The sequence below is a fragment of the Schistocerca gregaria genome, unplaced genomic scaffold (genome assembly GCF_023897955.1).
Source record: "Schistocerca gregaria isolate iqSchGreg1 unplaced genomic scaffold, iqSchGreg1.2 ptg000895l, whole genome shotgun sequence".
NCBI classification, from domain to species: domain Eukaryota; kingdom Metazoa; phylum Arthropoda; class Insecta; order Orthoptera; family Acrididae; genus Schistocerca; species Schistocerca gregaria.
This window is the reverse complement of record NW_026062256.1, coordinates 25,001-32,500: the sequence shown is the minus strand read 5'-3', so window position 1 is coordinate 32,500 and position 7,500 is coordinate 25,001. Positions and strand designations below refer to the sequence as shown.

Here is a 7,500-nt window from a genome sequence, read left to right as displayed (position 1 = left end):
GACGGGAGCGATTATTCCGCCCGAGAGCATCCCGAGCCAACAGCGGCGCGGGTCCGGGGCCGGGCCAGGTAGGTCCGTCATCCGGGAAGAACCGCGCGCGCTTGCCGGGAGCCCGAGCGCCCAAAGGGGCGAATCGACTCCTCCAGATATACCGCCGAGCAGCCAGCCAGGACACCGGGGCTCTGCCCAACAGACGCGAACCGAGGCCCGCGGAAGGACAGGCTGCGCACCCGGGCCGTAGGCCGGCACCCAGCGGGTCGCGACGTCCTACTAGGGGAGAAGTGCGGCCCACCGCACACCGGAACGGCCCCACCCCGCGGCGAGTGGAAAGGCAACCGGACACGACCCCGCCGCGGATTGCTCCGCGCGGGCGGCCGGCCCCATCTGCCGAGGGCGGGGGCCAGTGGCCGGATGGGCGTGAATCTCACCCGTTCGACCTTTCGGACTTCTCACGTTTACCCCAGAACGGTTTCACGTACTTTTGAACTCTCTCTTCAAAGTTCTTTTCAACTTTCCCTCACGGTACTTGTTCGCTATCGGTCTCGTGGTCATATTTAGTCTCAGATGGAGTTTACCACCCACTTGGAGCTGCACTCTCAAGCAACCCGACTCGAAGGAGAGGTCCCGCCGACGCTCGCACCGGCCGCTACGGGCCTGGCACCCTCTACGGGCCGTGGCCTCATTCAAGTTGGACTTGGGCTCGGCGCGAGGCGTCGGGGTAGTGGACCCTCCCGAACACCACATGCCACGACAGGCGGCAGCCTGCGGGGTTCGGTGCTGGACTCTTCCCTGTTCGCTCGCCGCTACTGGGGGAATCCTTGTTAGTTTCTTTTCCTCCGCTTAGTAATATGCTTAAATTCAGCGGGTAGTCTCGCCTGCTCTGAGGTCGTTGTACGAGGTGTCGCACGCCACACCGCCAGCCGGCTGTGCACGCTACCGAGAAAGCACCGGTATGCGAACCGCCAGGCGACGGGCGCGCATCGCACGTTTAAGGAGACGCGGCCGGCCACACAGGCGACCACGACACTCCCAGGCGCCCGAAGCGGGACAAACGCCGCGCGCTTCAGTATACGTAGCCGACCCTCAGCCAGACGTGGCCCGGGAACGGAATCCATGGACCGCAATGTGCGTTCGAAACGTCGATGTTCATGTGTCCTGCAGTTCACATGTCGACGCGCAATTTGCTGCGTTCTTCATCGACCCACGAGCCGAGTGATCCACCGTCCTGGGTGATCTTTATCTTTTCAGTTCTCCACCGTCTCTTTCAAAACAGTTGCAGAGGCGGGACTGAGGCGTTTGACGGCCCCTGTTCCATTACTTTGTGTCCAACGGCCTGACGGCCGATGGGCGTCGTACGGCTCCACACCGGAGCGGACAGGCACTCGGGCGAAAGTCATTCAAAACCGGCGCCAGGCGCCAGGTGCCGCAGGCCAGCCGCTCCAGAGCTTCAGCGCTCGTACCACACAACAACACTTGCGCTAGTTTTGAGAGGCACGCGTGGTTCCGCACGCGGCGCACGGCTACTGCCGTACAGGTAGCGTGTTGCGCGACACGACACGCACATCGAAAGACATGCAGTCTAGTCGGTAATGATCCTTCCGCAGGTTCACCTACGGAAACCTTGTTACGACTTTTACTTCCTCTAAATGATCAAGTTTGGTCATCTTTCCGGTAGCATCGGCAACGACAGAGTCGATGCCGCGTACCAGTCCGAAGACCTCACTAAATCATTCAATCGGTAGTAGCGACGGGCGGTGTGTACAAAGGGCAGGGACGTAATCAACGCGAGCTTATGACTCGCGCTTACTGGGAATTCCTCGTTCATGGGGAACAATTGCAAGCCCCAATCCCTAGCACGAAGGAGGTTCAGCGGGTTACCCCGACCTTTCGGCCTAGGAAGACACGCTGATTCCTTCAGTGTAGCGCGCGTGCGGCCCAGAACATCTAAGGGCATCACAGACCTGTCATTGCTCAATCTCGTGCGGCTAGAAGCCGCCTGTCCCTCTAAGAAGAAAAGTAATCGCTGACAGCACGAAGGATGTCACGCGACTAGTTAGCAGGCTAGAGTCTCGTTCGTTATCGGAATTAACCAGACAAATCGCTCCACCAACTAAGAACGGCCATGCACCACCACCCACCGAATCAAGAAAGAGCTATCAATCTGTCAATCCTTCCGGTGTCCGGGCCTGGTGAGGTTTCCCGTGTTGAGTCAAATTAAGCCGCAGGCTCCACTCCTGGTGGTGCCCTTCCGTCAATTCCTTTAAGTTTCAGCTTTGCAACCATACTTCCCCCGGAACCCAAAAGCTTTGGTTTCCCGGAGGCTGCCCGCCGAGTCATCGGAGGAACTGCGGCGGATCGCTGGCTGGCATCGTTTATGGTTAGAACTAGGGCGGTATCTGATCGCCTTCGAACCTCTAACTTTCGTTCTTGATTAATGAAAACATACTTGGCAAATGCTTTCGCTTCTGTTCGTCTTGCGACGATCCAAGAATTTCACCTCTAACGTCGCAATACGAATGCCCCCGCCTGTCCCTATTAATCATTACCTCGGGTTCCGAAAACCAACAAAATAGAACCGAGGTCCTATTCCATTATTCCATGCACACAGTATTCAGGCGGGCTTGCCTGCTTTAAGCACTCTAATTTGTTCAAAGTAAACGTGCCGGCCCACCGAGACACTCAACTAAGAGCACCCTGGTAGGATTTCAACGGGGTCCGCCTCGGGACGCGCAAGCACGCCTTCGGCTCGCCCCACCGGCAGGACGTCCCACGATACATGCCAGTTAAACACCGACGGGCGGTGAACCAACAGCGTGGGACACAAATCCAACTACGAGCTTTTTAACCGCAACAACTTTAATATACGCTATTGGAGCTGGAATTACCGCGGCTGCTGGCACCAGACTTGCCCTCCAATAGATACTCGTTAAAGGATTTAAAGTGTACTCATTCCGATTACGGGGCCTCGGATGAGTCCCGTATCGTTATTTTTCGTCACTACCTCCCCGTGCCGGGAGTGGGTAATTTGCGCGCCTGCTGCCTTCCTTGGATGTGGTAGCCGTTTCTCAGGCTCCCTCTCCGGAATCGAACCCTGATTCCCCGTTACCCGTTACAACCATGGTAGGCGCAGAACCTACCATCGACAGTTGATAAGGCAGACATTTGAAAGATGCGTCGCCGGTACGAGGACCGTGCGATCAGCCCAAAGTTATTCAGAGTCACCAAGGCAAACGGACCAGACGAGCCAATCCGATTGGTTTTGATCTAATAAAAGCGTCCCTTCCATCTCTGGTCGGGACTCTGTTTGCATGTATTAGCTCTAGAATTACCACAGTTATCCAAGTAACGTGGGTACGATCTAAGGAACCATAACTGATTTAATGAGCCATTCGCGGTTTCACCTTAATGCGGCTTGTACTGAGACATGCATGGCTTAATCTTTGAGACAAGCATATGACTACTGGCAGGATCAACCAGGGAGCTGCGTCAACGAGAGCTGAGCAGCCGGCCGCCCGGGAGTGTGTCCCGAGGGCCCGCGCGAACACGCAAGCGTCCGCTCAATTATTCTGCAAACAGGAGGAGGCTGAGCTCCCCTGCACGATACACCTCGAAACCCTCTCAGGTCCCGGCGGCGCGCAGCGCCGTCCTAAGTACTTGGTCGGGTTCGAGAGAGGCGCAATCGCCCGGAGATAGGCGAGTAGACGCTTTCAGTGCGAACACCCGTGCTCCCAACTGAGCTTGCCGCTGCCGACAGAGGCCCGGGAGCGTGCTGTCGTGGCATTGCCGGCGGGAAACAACACGCGCCACCTACGGTGACCGGCAGCTCCAACGCCAGCGCCACAGAAGGGCAAAGCCCCACTTGGGTGCAGAAGCGAACTCTCCCAGCACAGCGCACGCGCCAACACGTCCGCAGAGCTGCGATACAAACCACCTGCGAGAACCGCTGGGGGCGACCGAGCAGCAGACGGCGTCGCGACGCCGAGTGCCGGGCGGCGGCGCATCCTCAACGCACACAGTCCGCAATCGGACCAGCACACTGCAGATGTCCACCGCGCTTCGCACCGGGCTCGGCAGAACCCACTTTGGCCGCCTGGCGCCGCGCGCAGGGTGCGCCGGCGCATAGCTGGGACGCCAGCCGGGCCCGTCGGCCGGCGCTCCTGCCACTGGGCGCCCCCCACCAGCCGGCTGTAGTGCGTGCGCTCACGCAGCGCGCGGCCAGCACGCCGGGCGGCCCCCCCTCACCGGCCGGGGACTGTCCCGCCAAGCCACAGCCTCGTATCGCTTCATACCCACATGGCCAACTCAGGTTCGGGGGCATGGCGGGTACCGCCGAAACAACCGGTTCACAGATGTACCGATCGTCGCTATCACCGATGCACCTGCAGCGCGAACAACCGCTCAACAACTGATTTCCAGTTCATTTGCGGATCTTTGGCAGCAAACGTATACGTCAATCTACATTTGCGAAATCTACGATTCTGGCATGCCTGCATGTTATGTGTCACGACACGCTACATCAGCCCACATACACACTGCGGCATGTACACGAGAGAACACGTGGAAGATGGTCCGCGCACGTGTGCAATGTCCCTTGCGCGGTCGACTGTCAACCGGCCTCTGTAGCATGTCGCAGATGTGGAACGCGGTCCACCGTGCTATCATGTTGTGTGGGGCAATACGATTAAATAGGAAAACCCTCGTCGCTACATCAACAGACGGCTCACGCTGATTCCCGGCAGAGGGAGGAGGGGGGGGGGGGGGCCAACATGCAATACTTTCGTCCGTACCTACTTACCACATGTCTGTACGGCGTACAACAGTGCAATCTCGCTGTAATGGGGAGACGAGACAAGTAGCATCGTGCACAACATATGGCCCTTATGATTCGCCATTGTAGGGCGCAGCCGGTGTACGGTCAAGCATGTGCCACATTATGTCACTCAGTACGTAACGACGGATGATCAGTGTGGGTTACGCGTACATCAGCGGACAGTCCACACAGGCCGTACCACAACGTACACTGACTGCATCGACAACCGAATGCAACTGAACAGCTGCAAGGCTCATTTCACAAACAAACGCCTGACCGACCAGCTTGGAAGGGCAGGAGGGGAGGGCGATATTCGTTCTGTAGCGGTACACCCTTCCAGTGGTTAGCGGGACTGTGTAGAAAGTACGCAACACTCGAAAGACCTTTATGTGAGGGTACGCACCATGGCATCAAGAAATACACATGACACCAGAGGATCCAAGCAGTGAACTATGTTCAGAGGGTTGCTGTTAGGCAAAGCTACATTCCTGTGACGTTACATGTGACAGTTAAGGTGCAGTGTAAGTTAGGTTAAGGTGCAGTGTAAGTTAGGTTAAGGTGCAGTGTAAGTTAGGTTAAGGTGCAGTGTAAGTTAGGTTAAGGTGCAGTGTAAGTTAGGTTAAGGTGCAGTGTAAGTTAGGTTAAGGTGCAGTGTAAGTTAGGTTAAGGTGCAGTGTAAGTTAGGTTAAGGTGCAGTGTAAGTTAGGTTAAGGTGCAGTGTAAGTTAGGTTAAGGTGCAGTGTAACTTAGGTTAAGGTGCAGTGTAACTTAGGTTAAGGTGCAGTGTAACTTAGGTTAAGGTGCAGTGTAACTTAGGTTAAGGTGCAGTGTAACTTAGGTTAAGGTGCAGTGTAACTTAGGTTAAGGTGCAGTGTAACTTAGGTTAAGGTGCAGTGTAACTTAGGTTAAGGTGCAGTGTAACTTAGGTTAAGGTGCAGTGTAACTTAGGTTAAGGTGCAGTGTAACTTAGGTTAAGGTGCAGTGTAACTTAGGTTAAGGTGCAGTGTAACTTAGGTTAAGGTGCAGTGTAAGTTAGGTTAAGGTGCAGCGTAACTTAGGTTAAGGTGCAGCGTAACTTAGGTTAAGGTGCAGCGTAACTTAGGTTAAGGTGCAGCGTAACTTAGGTTAAGGTGCAGCGTAACTTAGGTTAAGGTGCAGCGTAACTTAGGTTAAGGTGCAGCGTAACTTAGGTTAAGGTGCAGCGTAACTTAGGTTAAGGTGCAGCGTGGGTTAGGTTAGGGGCCAACGTGGGTTAGGTTAGGGGCCAACGTGGGTTAGGTTAGGGGCCAACGTGGGTTAGGTTAGGGGCCAACGTGGGTTAGGTTAGGGGCCAACGTGGGTTAGGTTAGGGGCCAACGTGGGTTAGGTTAGGGGCCAACGTGGGTTAGGTTAGGGGCCAACGTGGGTTAGGTTAGGGGCCAACGTGGGTTAGGTTAGGGGCCAACGTGGGTTAGGTTAGGGGCCAACGTGGGTTAGGTTAGGGGCCAACGTGGGTTAGGTTAGGGGCCAACGTGGGTTAGGTTAGGGGCCAACGTGGGTTAGGTTAGGGGCCAACGTGGGTTAGGTTAAGGGCCAACGTGGGTTAGGTTAAGGGCCAACGTGGGTTAGGTTAAGGGCCAACGTGGGTTAGGTTAAGGGCCAACGTGGGTTAGGTTAAGGGCCAACGTGGGTTAGGTTAAGGGCCAACGTGGGTTAGGTTAAGGGCCAACGTGGGTTAGGTTAAGGGCCAACGTGGGTTAGGTTAAGGGCCAACGTGGGTTAGGTTAAGGGCCAACGTGGGTTAGGTTAAGGGCCAACGTGGGTTAGGTTAAGGGCCAACGTGGGTTAGGTTAAGGGCCAACGTGGGTTAGGTTAAGGGCCAACGTGGGTTAGGTTAAGGGCCAACGTGGGTTAGGTTGCCAGAGATGTGTCAAATCAGGATGTACGTTTGGCTGGTGTCAGGTGGTGGGTTGGTTCGATGCCTTTATAAGGGGTGTGGCCAAAGGGTATTTTATTACTTGTACCTTTTGTGTTGTGGCGTGGCGTTGCGTCCTGTGTTGATACTGGGTGGACCACTGTGGGTGTTGCTGGCTGATTTGAGCTGCGTTGTTTGCGGGTGATGTGAGACATTCTGTCTTATTAGTGGACGTGACGTTCCTCTTGTCGTTGTTTGGATAGTGTCCTGTGGCAGCGAGGATAAAATGGATGTTGTTGAACGATAGTGCTTTGGTGCTTTCGCTTTGTTACACACAGAGTGGACTGTGAGATAGGGTGACTGGGTCGAGTGCGGTTCACACTGTCCTCCCCAGTTTACAGTATGTATCATCTATGTATGTGGTCCTGCATCATTTACTAAGGAGGGACGTCAGACGACTGAAATATTAGTTATGTACTGATGTAAAGCAGAATGCTTACCTTCCACCAGTGGGCGAGTATCGACTCTGCCCCAGAGTTGCCACCGCAGGAAGAGGTGTCGGAAACACTACCCGCACACCGTCACCACTGTGCGGGGGGACGGACCCTCTATATCCTCAGCGGCGCACTCTTTGCCACCGAGCGTCACGTCTCGCGGCCCGCCGTCCAGAGCATGTATTGGGACAGCGGGACTTTGGCTTTTGGGAGATAACTCTTCATGAAGTGGAAGATATAGGGGTGGACTGCAATGTACGATTGCGGGAAAAGTCCGCCGTACATCCGCTCGAGTTGCGAGT

General features: G+C 55.5%; 3 non-coding genes across 3 annotated transcripts in view; all 3 read right to left on the bottom strand.

Moving 5' to 3' along the window:
- LOC126324763 (large subunit ribosomal RNA) overlaps window positions 1–889 on the bottom strand; it is a 4,222-nt gene extending 3,333 nt beyond the window's left edge. Inside the window, exon 1 of the ribosomal RNA XR_007559902.1 lies at window positions 1–889. This exon is cut by the window's left edge and continues 3,333 nt beyond it. This is a non-coding gene — a ribosomal RNA (large subunit ribosomal RNA).
- A 188-nt stretch (window positions 890–1,077) lies between these two features.
- LOC126324769 (5.8S ribosomal RNA) lies at window positions 1,078–1,232 on the bottom strand. The gene has a single exon (XR_007559908.1). It is a non-coding gene; the product is annotated as a 5.8S ribosomal RNA (ribosomal RNA).
- A 355-nt stretch (window positions 1,233–1,587) lies between these two features.
- On the bottom strand, window positions 1,588–3,480 carry LOC126324761 (small subunit ribosomal RNA). Its single transcript, XR_007559900.1, has one exon. It is a non-coding gene; the product is annotated as a small subunit ribosomal RNA (ribosomal RNA).
- Window positions 3,481–7,500: the final 4,020 nt, after the last annotated feature.